The sequence below is a fragment of the Vombatus ursinus genome, unplaced genomic scaffold (assembly GCF_900497805.2).
Source record: "Vombatus ursinus unplaced genomic scaffold, bare-nosed wombat genome assembly UNPS02005459.1, whole genome shotgun sequence".
NCBI lineage: Eukaryota > Metazoa > Chordata > Mammalia > Diprotodontia > Vombatidae > Vombatus > Vombatus ursinus.
Window position 1 is genome coordinate 5,609,204 of NW_020945237.1, and position 13,131 is coordinate 5,622,334.

Here is a 13,131-nt window from a genome sequence, read left to right on the forward strand (position 1 = left end):
TTGAGAGGGATTATACCTTTGCAGTCACACAGAATATTTCTACATTAGCCATGCTGCAAGAGAAATAATAATAAAGAATAATAAAGAAAATGTAAAAAGTTAAAAAAAATATATAAGCTTCTTGAAGGCAGGGACTTTATCATTTATGCATTTCCAGCACCTGGCATAGTAATTAGCACATAGTAAGCCTTTCATAAGTGTGGATTGATTGATTCATTCAAGGATCCATAATTTGTTTGGCATAATGCAATGGATGTTACCATCTCCCAAATCTTGAATTATTTAATGAACAGGTCTCCCACTCTCACAAATAAAGGAATTTAGCACATTTTCATTCCTTTTGGCTCTCAAAGGAACCCAGAAAAGAGATTGAAGCTTAATAAATGATGTTTACAATGGAGTCTTTTTTCTTTCTTTCTTTCTTTTTTTTTAAATTAAAGCAGGCAAGTGTACTCTGAGTACACAAAAGGTGAGTGGATGCACAGATGCAGGGGATGACAGCTGAGAATGAATAAATTGAGAAAGTTTAAAAAGAAAAGGCAACCTGAATAAAAAAGAGGATGGGGTACAGACAGGGTTAAGTTTTGTCAGAGGCATTTGGCCTTTTCTGAACAAGCTCCATGCAAAACTGTAAGGCAGGGGTTCTTAACCTCATTTTGTGTCATGAACCCCCTTTGGCAATCCGGTGAAGTCTATGGACTCCTTCTCAGAATAATGTGTGTTGCCTACATTCAGAAACGAAGGAAATGCTACATTTCAGTTAAAGGTTAGTGAAAATAAAGATGTCACTTTTTTCTTATCCAAGTTCATGGATACTCTCAGAAATCTACCCACTCACCTCTTGGGGGAGGGGAGGTCTGTGGAACCTAGGTTAAAAACTTCTTATATAAAGTTACTAAGAAGGAGTTAACCTGAATACAGTTAGTTTTTCCCCAAAAAACTAAGCACAATATTAAGCTCACCAATGAGTCTTTCACCATTTCAAGAAATGTTAAATTTCTACATCATTCATTTATACAAATAGAACTGTCTCTATTCCCTGCCCCTCCCACTTGAGACCATTAGCAGTGACTTAATATGTTTGTTTCATGCACCAACTCTTCCATTTAGCCTTGTCTTGAATTTCCAGTAAGAATGTGGAGGCAGTTGGGGACAATTCCTATTTTTAAAGTCCCTACCACCACCACCACCACCACCACCATCTTGTGGGTAATGGCCACCAACATCGGACAGGCTCCACTATTTCCAGTGTCTGGAGCATTTCCCTTACAAGGATCCTTTTGGGGACAGGTAGGAGGCAGAATCCTGTTTGGGTCTGTTTCCTGATCTATGCTGGCAGCGATCCCAGGAATTACTTAATCCCAGAAGCTGAATGGAGGAAGTCCTTCCCCACAGACTTCTTCACATTAGGACTTTCAGATCTGACAGGAGGGAGGGAAATGTTTTTATCTTCAGCATATTTCTGGGCAGAGCAAGCAAGGGAAGTACAGAAAGAGGAGCAAAATCAGAATTAGCTGAAACAAAATTTAAAATTCCCAATCTTCTTTTGAGTTAGTATTTGCTAACCCAGAAACTTCAGCTGTAGAAACTCAGGGTACAGTGGAAAGAATAATACCTCTGGGTCAGACCACTTGAGTCCAAATCCTTCTACCTGCAAAGCTCCCTTTCTGTGCGACTTTCAGCAAGTCACTCAACTTAACTGAGCCTCAGTTTCCTCATCTCATAGATGAGTGGATTGGACGAGAAGGCCCTAGAGGCCCCTTCTATCTCTAAATCTATGAACCTCAATCTCACAGTGAGAATTTAAAAATGGGGTTCTGAGCTACTCTAATAAAATTCTATCTGGTCTCTCTGCCAAACAGGATCCCTAGTGACATCCTCCATCTACAGGGTCACTGGAAGGATGCACTTATTGCCCTCACTTTAAGGGGAAGTATGTGAGAGAGAACTCTTGACTTTCCCCTGTTCTCTGGGGGACAGGATGCTGGTCTCTGCTGAGATCAAAGGTCCAAGCCAGATAAACTCTTCACCTACAAATAAGGGAAATGCCCTCAAAGCTTACTAAGAACAAAGTTCAGTTTTTCTTCCAAGTCTAATAATTTGATCTTCTCTTTCTATGCCTCAAGTACAGTACTCACATTTTGAGAAATTAGTGATCCTACCATAAACAAATGACACTTGAGGTCCTTCCTTTGAAATTATATGTGTATCTAGATCTATATGTGTATATATATATATATTTATATATGTACATATAGGTATATAAGTATGTTTTATATTTTATGTAGTATTATATACAGCATGTACGACTCTTCTCAATGACCTTACTTTGTTTTATTTTGTTTTTTTTATTCTGAACTCAACAAAACACCCAATAAAATGAGTAAAAAAAAGAACTGTAAAAAGAGGACATGAAGTTTCTATTATGTATAGCTTGTTTTTGCTTTTAAGAATATAACCTATTCACTTTCTATCACAAAGTGATGTAACATATCACTTTGAAAGCTGTCCTGCTTTTTCTCTATGTTCCCTTCTATTCTCTTCAATGGCCTTTTTCTCTTTCTGGCATCTCTACAGAGCTCACCTCTCTGACTTTCACCTTCTTTTTCACTGTACTCCCAACTGGAAAAAAAGAGAAAATCAAAAGCCTTGTAACAAACAAACATATATATACATACACACATACACACACACACACACACACACGCATGCACACACATGCACATATATATACACATATAATCAATTAAAACCCATTCCTACATTAGCCACTTCTGAAAACGGATGTCTTATTCTGCATCCTTGACTTGCATGTGAATCGGATTTAAGTGAGGCAGTTTCCCAAAATCATCAACTTCACTCTTTCTTCCAAAGTCATCCAAGTCGAGTGGCAGGAAAAAAATCAAGATGACTAGCATTGACCTGGGATCAAGTGGATGACCTTGGTATCTTCAATGTCTGACCAATCTCTAAGTGCCCCAAAGCCCCTGCTTCAGCTGCCTTCATGGCCCTTGGAGCAGATTGCACTCATCTTCCCAATTCACCTGGGAATGTCTTCACATGCTCGGGGTAGACACTGGCCTAACTCGCCTACAGGTCTGAGGCCTATTGGTTACCCTCAGCCTAGTTTTGTCCATCTGCCAAGGTTTTACTAGGATGTGGCTGATGAGTGTGCTATGGCTTCTTGGAGCCACAGGTGATAGGTAGATGGACAGCTCTGAAAAGGGCTCCACAAGCCCTTCTATCAGAAGTGCTAGTCCTCCCAGAGTACCCCAGGATATAAAGATAAAAACAAGAAAGTCCCTGCCTTCAAGGAGTTTCCATTCTATCAGAAGAAACATGTTTACAGATAAATAATTACAAAGTCCTAGGGAGGGGCACTTGTAATTGGAGAGGGAGGGTATCAGGACAGGCTTCACATGGCACCTGAGCTGAGCCCTTTAGGGAGCTAGGGATCTCAAAAAGCAGAGGTGAAGAGGGAGAGTATACACAGCAGAGATAAGGCAATGGATAGGGAATAGCTGGTGGGTCAGTATAGATGAAAAATAGAATGTATGAGGGGGAGTAATATGAAATCAGCCTGGATAGAGAAGCTGGGGCCAGACTGTGAAGGGTTTTAAATATCAAATGTAGGAGGCTGTATTTTATCCTAGTAGCAATAGGAAACCATCAAATTTTCTTGAACAAGGAAATCTGTGTTTTAGTGATAATCTCTTCCAGTTTTGTGGAGGCCAGATTAAAGTGGGGTGAGACAGGAAGCCAGGATATCAGTTAGGAGGTTTTTGTTATTATCACCCAGTTGTTTAGCCATTTTTTTAGTCCTGATTCTTCATGATCCTGTTTGGGGTTTTCTTGGCAAAGATACTAGAGTGATTTGCCATTCCTCTTCCAGCTCATTTTACAGATGAGGAAACTGAGGTAAACAAGGTTAAATGATTTGCCCAGGGTCTCACAGCTAGGAAGTGTTTGAGGCCAGAGCTGAACTCAAGAAGATGGGTTGTCTTGACTCCAGGCCCAGCACTCTACCACTGTACCACAGAGCTCCCCAATTATCATCCAGGTGAAGTGATTAAAGCTAGGACTTTGGTGGTGGTGTGTGTTCAAAGAAAAACAGGATTGCAAGAGACCTGTAGTAACAGGATCTTAGACTGCAACACAGCTAATAACTGGCTGGATGGAAATGGGTGGAGGTGAGTGACTGAAGAAACGGGATGACTCTAAGTTTCTAGACTTGGATGACTAGAAGGATGGTATTGTCCTCTACAGAAATAGGCAAGTTTAGGAAGGTGATGGGTTTTGGAGTATAATGGGAAGTTTGAGTCTAAGATGACTATGAGACACTCAGGTAAAGATTTCCAGCAGGCCATTGGTGATGCCAAACTTGAGTCCAGGAAAGATATGACCTTTGGATATTTTAAAGTTACCTACATGGAGATAAGAGAATGGACTTTAAGATTACTGAGAGTGTAGGGGAAAGAGATGAGGACCCAGGACTGAGCTCTGGGAAATCTAAGTCTGAAAGGAACCTTCAGACAGGTAGGAAAACCCAGAGTGTCACAAAAACCCAAAGGGGGAAAGAGTATTCTGGAACAGGGGAGTATTCAAGAGGCCAACACTACCAAAAACCAGACTTTTCCCGACTGCCCCAAGCCTGTGGAAAATCAGTGAAGGAAAGAGGTATTGATTTAGGGAAGCCCTATTTTAAAGTACTCCTCAGTACTCCCTCTGGGGAGGAAATCCTCCCATTTACACAGCAAACTTCTAAGGTCTTGTAAGTACATAGTTGTTTGCATGTCATCTCTCCAGCCTAAAGGGCTGGGACCTCATTTTGTTTTTGCTTTTCTTTGCATCTCCAGTGGTTAGCACAGTGTCTAGCACAGAGAAAGCTTCCTTTAATGCTTGCTGACTGACATTCTAGAACATACAGAGTCCCCAAGGGTCCAGAGAAAATACCGGTGGCAGCCCCCAAGTCCAGCGGCTGCAGGAGCACTGGGCAGCGTGTCTCGTCCTAGCTAGGACAGGTCCAGCAAGCTGCCTGGGATTTCCCACTGAAAGCCTTCCCGGAAATTCTTTCTTCATCACTTCTCACCCGTGGGGCAATTGCGAAAGGCAGTCCGGCCCTCCCTCTCTCCATAAGAAGCCGGAGGACAGCGGGGCTCTGGCACTGATCAGCAGAAGCTCCAGTCCCTCCTGTCCTCCGGCTGGCCCAGCCAGCTGCAAACAGCAGCGGCGGCGGCGGCAGAAGTTGCTGCAACAAAGTTACAAACTTGGAAGCAGGGCTCTTCGCAGGTAAGGATGCTACTGTAGCTGTCTCTGTTTGGGCTGCGGCTTCTCCCTGCGGACCTCACCCTCATCCTCACTCCCACTCCAGTCCTGCCTCCTTTTACTAATTTTCCTCTTCTCCTGAGTCCTCCAAGTTCCTGTTGCCATGCACTTCGAGGAAAGGGTTTGCAAAGTTGCTGACCAGGGAATCTGTGCACGTCTACTGGAAACGGTGCGCAGCCAGGCACATCATACAGTTCACACAGCGCGCACTGGCTCCTTACATCCTGGGTGGAGATCGATTGGGGAAGGTAGTTAACCGTTTCCAGGTGTGGCACATTCTCAGACAGGGGCAAATATCTCGAGTCCGACATGGTCCATGAGAAAAGACAGGATTTTGGAACTGGAGAATTGGAGAGGCCGTGGGGCGGGGGGAGGGGGACGGTCATGCTGTGTAACCTTGGACAAATTACTTTTGTGGACCTCACTCAGTTCACTCACCTATAAAATGCTGGGCAGGGGGAGGTTAGCCTTGATAGCCGATGAGTTTATCTAGTTCTTTGATCCTATGATCCCATCGGGGAGGGAATGCAGTGATTCCCCATAAGGATTTAGGAAACTGAGTCTTAGAACCCACGGCAGGAATGAACTATAACCTCAACCAAGAACAGAACATTTTGATTAAGATCTGGTGCAGCCAGTGGAGAGTTTATCTTTGATCTTAATTTAACTTGATTTGCTATGATACCTGATTGACTTTCCCTCCCAGAGAAATAAGGTAGATTTTTAGTATGATAAGAAGTAGTTTTATTTTTTTATTAATCCGGGGTCAGAAATGACATTGCCATTAGAAATAGAATTTTTCCTGGGTTGCAAATTGGGAGCTGTCTTCTGAGAAAAGCATATGACTCGAGTCTTTTTGCAGGTAAAAATACACTGTATATATATTTAATACTCTTCCATGGCTGAGTAATTACATTTTCATAATAATAGTTTCCATTTTATAGGGGATTTATATATTATATATAAATATATAAGATATATATATATAATATGTATATATATATACATATATATATGGCTGTAAGGAGGAAGGGGGACGCATTCCCCCAAGAGTATCTTAGAGGCATATCACATTTATCATTCACAGAATACTTCTAGCTTTCAAAACCATTCTTCAGCCTTGATATGTGAATTTCCAAGCCCCTCTAAATGGCAGTGATATAAATGTCACTCACATGAAAGAACATTTTTTTTCCTGTTACAGTCGTGGTAATTTTATAAAATGGCACATTTATTTGAAGCTGTAACTTTCTTGAGATATGGCCTTTTGCAAGCTCCCAAGTTTTCCTGAAAGCAGTGATTTAGAAGTGTGGGAAGCCAGTTCCCAAGAAGGAGGTGCACCTGCCCAGCAAGCATGCCCACTATAGGAAACAGGACGAAGGGCTTCATGCCATTTACGCTGTGTCACAAATGGCAGGCACATACAGGTAATGGAGCATAGCGCCTTTCCTGGTTGCCAACTTTTACAGTTTTCCTAAGGATCACAGTAAGCAATTTGGAAGGTAGTCACCAAACGCTCCCTCCCAGTTACAGGTGTTCAGTGCCTGACACCAAACTTCCAGATTTCTGCTTAGAACCAAACTGAATTCTTCAAATGAATTAAATACAACACTCAGCTCAATAATCACTGAAACCCTGTGCTCTCCAAGGCATGTATGTGAGAGGCAGCTTGACCTTGTGGATAGAGAGACAGCCAGCTGCAGGGTCCAGGAAAACCTGTTTTCTTGTTCCATTGTCCACAAATATCAGTCTATAACCTCATTCTGGCATTCACGGTCTCAGTGCCCCAGGCAAGTTTCTTAAGACTATTATAAACTGCAAAGCAGGTGCCAAAGGGCTTTGAAAGAGGGAGTTTCCTCACATACCAATGAAATCACACACACATACACAAAACACTAGAGATAGAAAGATATAAAAAAAAAAAAGGAATCAGTCTCTGCCCTCAAAGAACTGAGATTTACTAAGAAGATACAGCCTTTACTCAAGTAGATGCAAAGGAGATTTGTGTGTATGAAACACAATGAGCTTACATTGGAGGTGACCTCAACAAGTATAAATAAGGGGGAAGGGAAGAGAGGAAGGGGAAGGAATAAGCAATTTAAATGGCACCTACTATGTGTCAGGCACTGTGCTAGGCACTATTTACAAATATTATTTCATTTAAAAAATACAATATAAATAAAAAGTTAATATATATGTATATATAAAGTAGATGAATGCAAGTCTGAGAGAAAGGTTACTAAGAATTGGCTCAGAAGATAGTGTCTGAGTTGCATTTTAATACCTTCATCATCGTAATCTGTACAATAACCTTTATTCTTATTGAAGACTTTCTTGGGAACCTCTCTGCTTCCACACACTGCTCAGAGTGAGGTCACTTGCTAACCAATTACTGTTGTGTATTATTTTATCCTGCCTCGGAGGCTGAGAATGTGTCTGTGGATAATGAAGCTGTGAATTCACAGACATTTTAAATAGCTTGGATTTGATTTAATTCAGCATACATTGATTAAGTTCCTATAAAGTGCCAGGCATACAAAGGTGCTGGGGATACAAGACAAAAATGAAACCATACCTGCCTTTTAGTAGGCTATTTTTGGGGGGAGTGGAATCTACATTAGTAAATTAAGTCAATTAGGTAATTAAGTAAATACAACATATACAAAACAATTTCAAAACAAGACTGTGCTAATAACAACAGAGTCAAGAAAGGCTACATGCAGGAGGTAGCACCTGAATTGTGCTGTGCTTTGAAAGAAGCTAGGGGTCTTTGGTCTGCGACAGATGGCAAAATGACATCCTTCTATTAATAACTTACTGGCCTTATTAATATAATGTTTAAATTACCCAGAAACTACATCTCTCAAAACTTTTTAATCGTAATAGTTATGGCTAAACACAAAGAGATCAGAGCCTTTCCACTCTAGATCCTTTTTTTCCTTTGACTGTCATACTTTATTTTCTTTCTAGTAATACAAATATATAATAAAATAGAAGGTGCCCAAATAGATTTTAACAGGTAAGAAAAGAATACAGTTCCTGGATATCAAGCTGTCATTTACAAATTAACACTGCAAAACATATGAATTAATAACTCTTAACTGGTTTACATAAGAATTATAATAGGAAATAAACAAAATCATCTATTTGATACAGAACAAATAAGAAAAAGCCCCCAACATCCTAAGATCCTGTCATTATATTAGTTCTTCACAAGGTTTTAAATGAATATAAATCTGTAAACATGACGATGTAGCTATTTCTGAACATTCAGTGGTACTTACAAATATGTTTGATTCTCTGCCAAACTATTCTAATTTAAAGTGTGACCACACAATGCACACACACATTTTTGGGAATACTCAACAAAGCGCTAAAGCGTGAGATACTGTCCTGCGGGGAGGAGGCTGCATGCTGGGTCCCGGATAACAGTTTAAGCTAGTCCATAGTATTTCCTGGTCTGGGGATCAAAGTAGTAGTTTAGACATGATCATACAACGGAGACAACACTTCTTCATCCTCTCCAGCACTTAGGTCATCTTCACCTTGAACATTCAAACTTCCTGAGGAATCCAGGTGCTCTGTAGACTGCTGGCTAGGGGGGACAATAGGTGGACTGAACACATTTAACCAATCTTGAGGGTTAGAAGGAGAAGGAGGATCCATTTCTTCCTGGTAGTGATATCCTTGATGGACAGGTGGTGGCAGGCAAGAGTTCCACGTGGTGGTATCATCCCTGCTGCTACTGATGCTGACCTTACAATTGTCAATCTGAGACACACTCAGACCACGAGGCCCGGACATCTTCCAGTTCTTCAATCTGTGGTCTTCTTAGCATCTGCAGCTCAGATTCACTCATTTGGCTTGATTGGTAATTTGCTGCTGTCAAATCCACAAAAATCATCTTCCAACTGGGCTCCTCTCCCCTTCCCACCGTCATCCTCCTTTAGACCCATCAGAAAGGAGCCCCCTTCTGCACACACACTCTGACGCCTTCTGTGAGGCAAGGACCTCGGCCTTGAGGAAAATGTAAAAATCCCATTTGGAACACTTTGGGTTTCCTCTCCTTGACCGCTATTTTCATTTTCTTTGATGTTTTCTGGCAAGTGGTGTGAATTATCGTAGGAATCATCTTCCAGGGTTATGGATTGTTTGCTAGGGTCCAAATGAAAATGATCTCTGTAATTTTCAGGAAATACCCACTCATCTGTTCGATGAGGAGATGGTTACTGATGACTAGTGACATTTTATGTCACTGCGATGTTTGTTCTTTGATGAGACACAGTGGTGAGCTTGGCTGGTGTCCTCTCTTCATCAGGGCTGGTTCTTGAGGAGCTCCTACTGGGCGTCTCTGTTCCAGATGTAATCTTCATCTACTATTATTCTTATCTGTGGATGGTTCTTGAGGGGGATGTGGATGCATAATATGGAGATCAGCATTAACTGCTGTAATTTACTTTTCCAGATGAATATTTTCTTTGTCTCCTTGCTCTTCTGACTCACACAACTGTAGGCTTGACATTTCTGACCCATTAGTACATTTTTCTACAGCAGGCTGCTGATAAGTTCTGCTACTTCTGGATTTTACAGTCTCTCCAAATGTCCTTATGCTATGTATTCTTCTGGAAGGTGGAGGTGGTCCAAGTACCTTGGATCCACATGCAATGTGAGAAACATTTTGATTCTTACTGTTTTGTGCACCAGGACTGATCCTCTGTTAATAAACTGACCTGGTTCTGTTGATGTTAAGGGTTGACCTCCAAATTTCATTTCTGTTTGGAGAAGCTTAGTCATACTTAGCAGCTGGGTAACTTGAGGTACATCTGTAGTTAACTGGCAGCTTTAAGGAATGATACCTGTAGGCTCCTCTGGTGTAGAGGGAGCACCATATATATCATCTCTGTCAGCAGTATCTGGAGGCTTGGACTTGAGAGTCAAGATTGTTCAGAGCTTGTATTTCACTTGGCAGAGACACTGATTCCATCCAGACTAGAATATGGCTCCCTTGAAAATGTCACTGGTGAAGGCTTACCAAGTCAATACATAGATTGCACCAAATTTTGCACTTGATCATAAAAAGTGGAATTTTTGCATGGAGAGGGGTTGCAGAAAGCTCCTTATATGGACTGTTGTTAAATACAATCTTCATTTAATGTTCCCTGAATCAGTTATCAGTAATTCAGTAGAGAAGTCTTGACCCAGTGGCACATAAATCTGAAGTACAAGAAACCACTGGATCAGACCAAGAATTTGTTTATTCTCCTCTGTTAACTGAAATTCTGTAATCTTCAAGGACAACGACAGAACTTTTAACTGCTTTATCAAACTCCTTCCAAATTACAGATGGACTGCCAAAGGTCTTCCATTTTGCTCCAGGATTTTTGCCCTGGGCACTTAAGATTTCAACAAATTCCTGCCCCCCACCCCCACGTGCTCATTTTTGAACATCCCTGCAGGGGATCCTTGGGAGGCCCGGGCCTCAGAGCACTACTTACTCTGCAGCCTCAGCTCCAGGTGCATGGCCACTCGCCCACCTCACCCAGGGCCACTGTTAACTCTGACAACAACGTGCTCCAGGAAACCAACCGCATCTTCACTCTAGATTCTTAGCAAGGAGCTCCCCTCAATTGGGCCCATGTGGAGAGTTTCTCCCCAAGGAGAATTCCCTGTTAGGACTCCGGCTATGATCTGACTCTCCCTTTTATCAGTAAGTAAATTTTATCTGGGTAAGCATATATGTGTCTATATGTCTGTTTTTCGTGTTTGTGCTGCAGCTTTTTTCTAATTTTCACTCTCACAGGGAGGCAATCATCAGGTTGATGTCTCTACTTGAAAAAGATTCTTTGAAGTAAGTGACATGGGGATGAGAGAGAGAAAACATATGTACACAGTAAAGGGCCACCTGGGAAATTGGGGGTATTATGGGTATGCAGCTTAAGAAAGCAAATGCTGGTGAGCCCCAAAAGCATTAGCAACATATTCTGAATTCCTTGCAGGACTAGGGTTTCGAATAGTGAAATCTGGGCCAATACTCAGTGAGAGAGTCTGGAAAGCTACAATCCTTCTTTTCAGGCTTTTGGGGTTACATATAAATTAAGCTGTGTGTGTGTGAAAGGAACTCTTTAAGTAAAGGTAGAGTGTGTAAGACTGCTCAAGAGGGCCTATTCTTAGCATTTTCAGGCAGAAGTGTGTCAAAAGGATTCTTGCTATCAGGTAAAGTGAGTAAATTAAGTGAGATATTAAAGCAAGGAAGGAAAGAGTTTTTAATCTCAACTTTTCTCTTTCTGGGTCACTAAGGCTGGGTTCCATTTGCCTCTGTGTCCGTTTGTGTGAGGTTTTCTAAGATTAGCTTGTTAAGTAAGGGAACTGAAAAAGCAGGTTGAGACTCTCCCAGGAGTTAGTTTTGGAGGGAGAATCAGGGAAAGGGTTTTCTGAGTGCTTCCTTGAAGTAAAAGGCCCAGTTTTTACCAAGGGACCCCAGAGCAGTAGCCTACAAGGGGCTGATTCAGAGAGAAAGCTACCTTTGATTTTTTAATGCGCAAGGGAAGTAAAATTCAAATTCATCTAAAGTGAAACTAAATAAGCCACAAAGGGGATTTTTTTCCCTTTGTCAGAAGAAAGGAAGACAAAAGAAAAAGCCAGCACCAGATGTGGCAGCTTCAGTCCTTTTTGAAGAACATACAGTTTAACAGCAGTGCTGGTGACCAGGTGTTTTTGGATGACACCCGAAATTCTCAGGCTCAGTATGACATCATGAACTCTTTGTTATTCGAAAATGAGACTGAAATTCTGGTGCAAGTGGGACAGTTTATCCCCAATGCTCCACTTGGTCAAGATGTCAGCATTGTATAAAGGTCATAGTGTGGGGCTTGTTTGAGCCAGACTCCCCATGCCGTGTGCAGTGGGAGCTGTGGCCCTGGATTCGGGAAAACCCCACAGGAGGGAGAACCCATGTATTGCTTTGACTATTTTCCATGCCCAGATGGGGAGATTTCCAAATGAATGACAAAATCTAGCTGCATCTACAAGTTGATGGGGGTCAACTGCAGGAAAATCTCATTGAGCTGAGGGAATGGGCTAAAACAGAAAATGAGTTCCATCAGGGACAAGTGGGAATTAAAAAAAAAACAAAACACATTTATCACATAATGAATTCTACCATAATTTAATGTTCTCATTTCCTGAACATGTGTTTTTAGCCAAAAGGCACCCTCCACGTAAGACTGGCATCCTCAAGTTGACTACTGGAAAACAAAAATGGAACCTTTGTACAAAAAACAAACAAATGTCTTTGACTATCTACTCCTATCTTTTCTTTCATTATGATTGAGAAAAGGTCTGGAGAAGAGCTACTAGAGAATTTCAGTTTCTAATCCATTATTAGTGAATGGAAAGATTTGTTCCCCATGCCTTTAGTTGATATAAATCAGAGACGAAGCAGTATTCCTCTATTAACAAGGTATTCACACCCAATGATCCTCTGAAAAATTGCAACCACTTCTTTTTCTGCTGAAGTGGAAAGGTCCATACCATTTACCGACTGACACGACATGACTGCAAAAGATAAGTCTGACAATCATTCCTGAGGCAGGTCTGGTAGGAGCCAACAGTGAAAGAAGAACCTGGCCCCTGAAAAGGAATCACTCTTGTGAAGAAGGAGGGGGTTGCTATTTCATCCCTCTTCCTAGCTACCACCAGCCATAGCACCCAAGAAGAGAGATACCCTTTCCAATAGTCACAAAGACAGTACAAAAGAGCTTGAAGAAAAACTGAGGGAGATGCTTTCCAGGCAGACGCTGATACAGA

General features: G+C 41.5%; 1 protein-coding gene and 1 pseudogene across 2 annotated transcripts in view; one reads left to right on the forward strand and one right to left on the reverse strand.

The window, feature by feature from the left end:
* The first annotated feature begins 5,152 nt into the window (after window positions 1-5,152).
* STEAP4 (STEAP4 metalloreductase) overlaps window positions 5,153-13,131 on the forward strand; it is a 33,937-nt gene continuing 25,958 nt past the window's right edge. The window contains exon 1 of one of the 2 annotated variants that reach the window (XM_027847891.1): window positions 5,153-5,289. The gene's annotated coding sequence lies outside the window, so the exon portion shown is untranslated. Of the gene's footprint in view, window positions 5,290-10,948; window positions 11,033-13,131 lie in introns of those variants that run through there. The other variant, XM_027847893.1, reaches the window with a different exon arrangement.
* LOC114032562 lies at window positions 8,680-10,486 on the reverse strand (annotated as a pseudogene).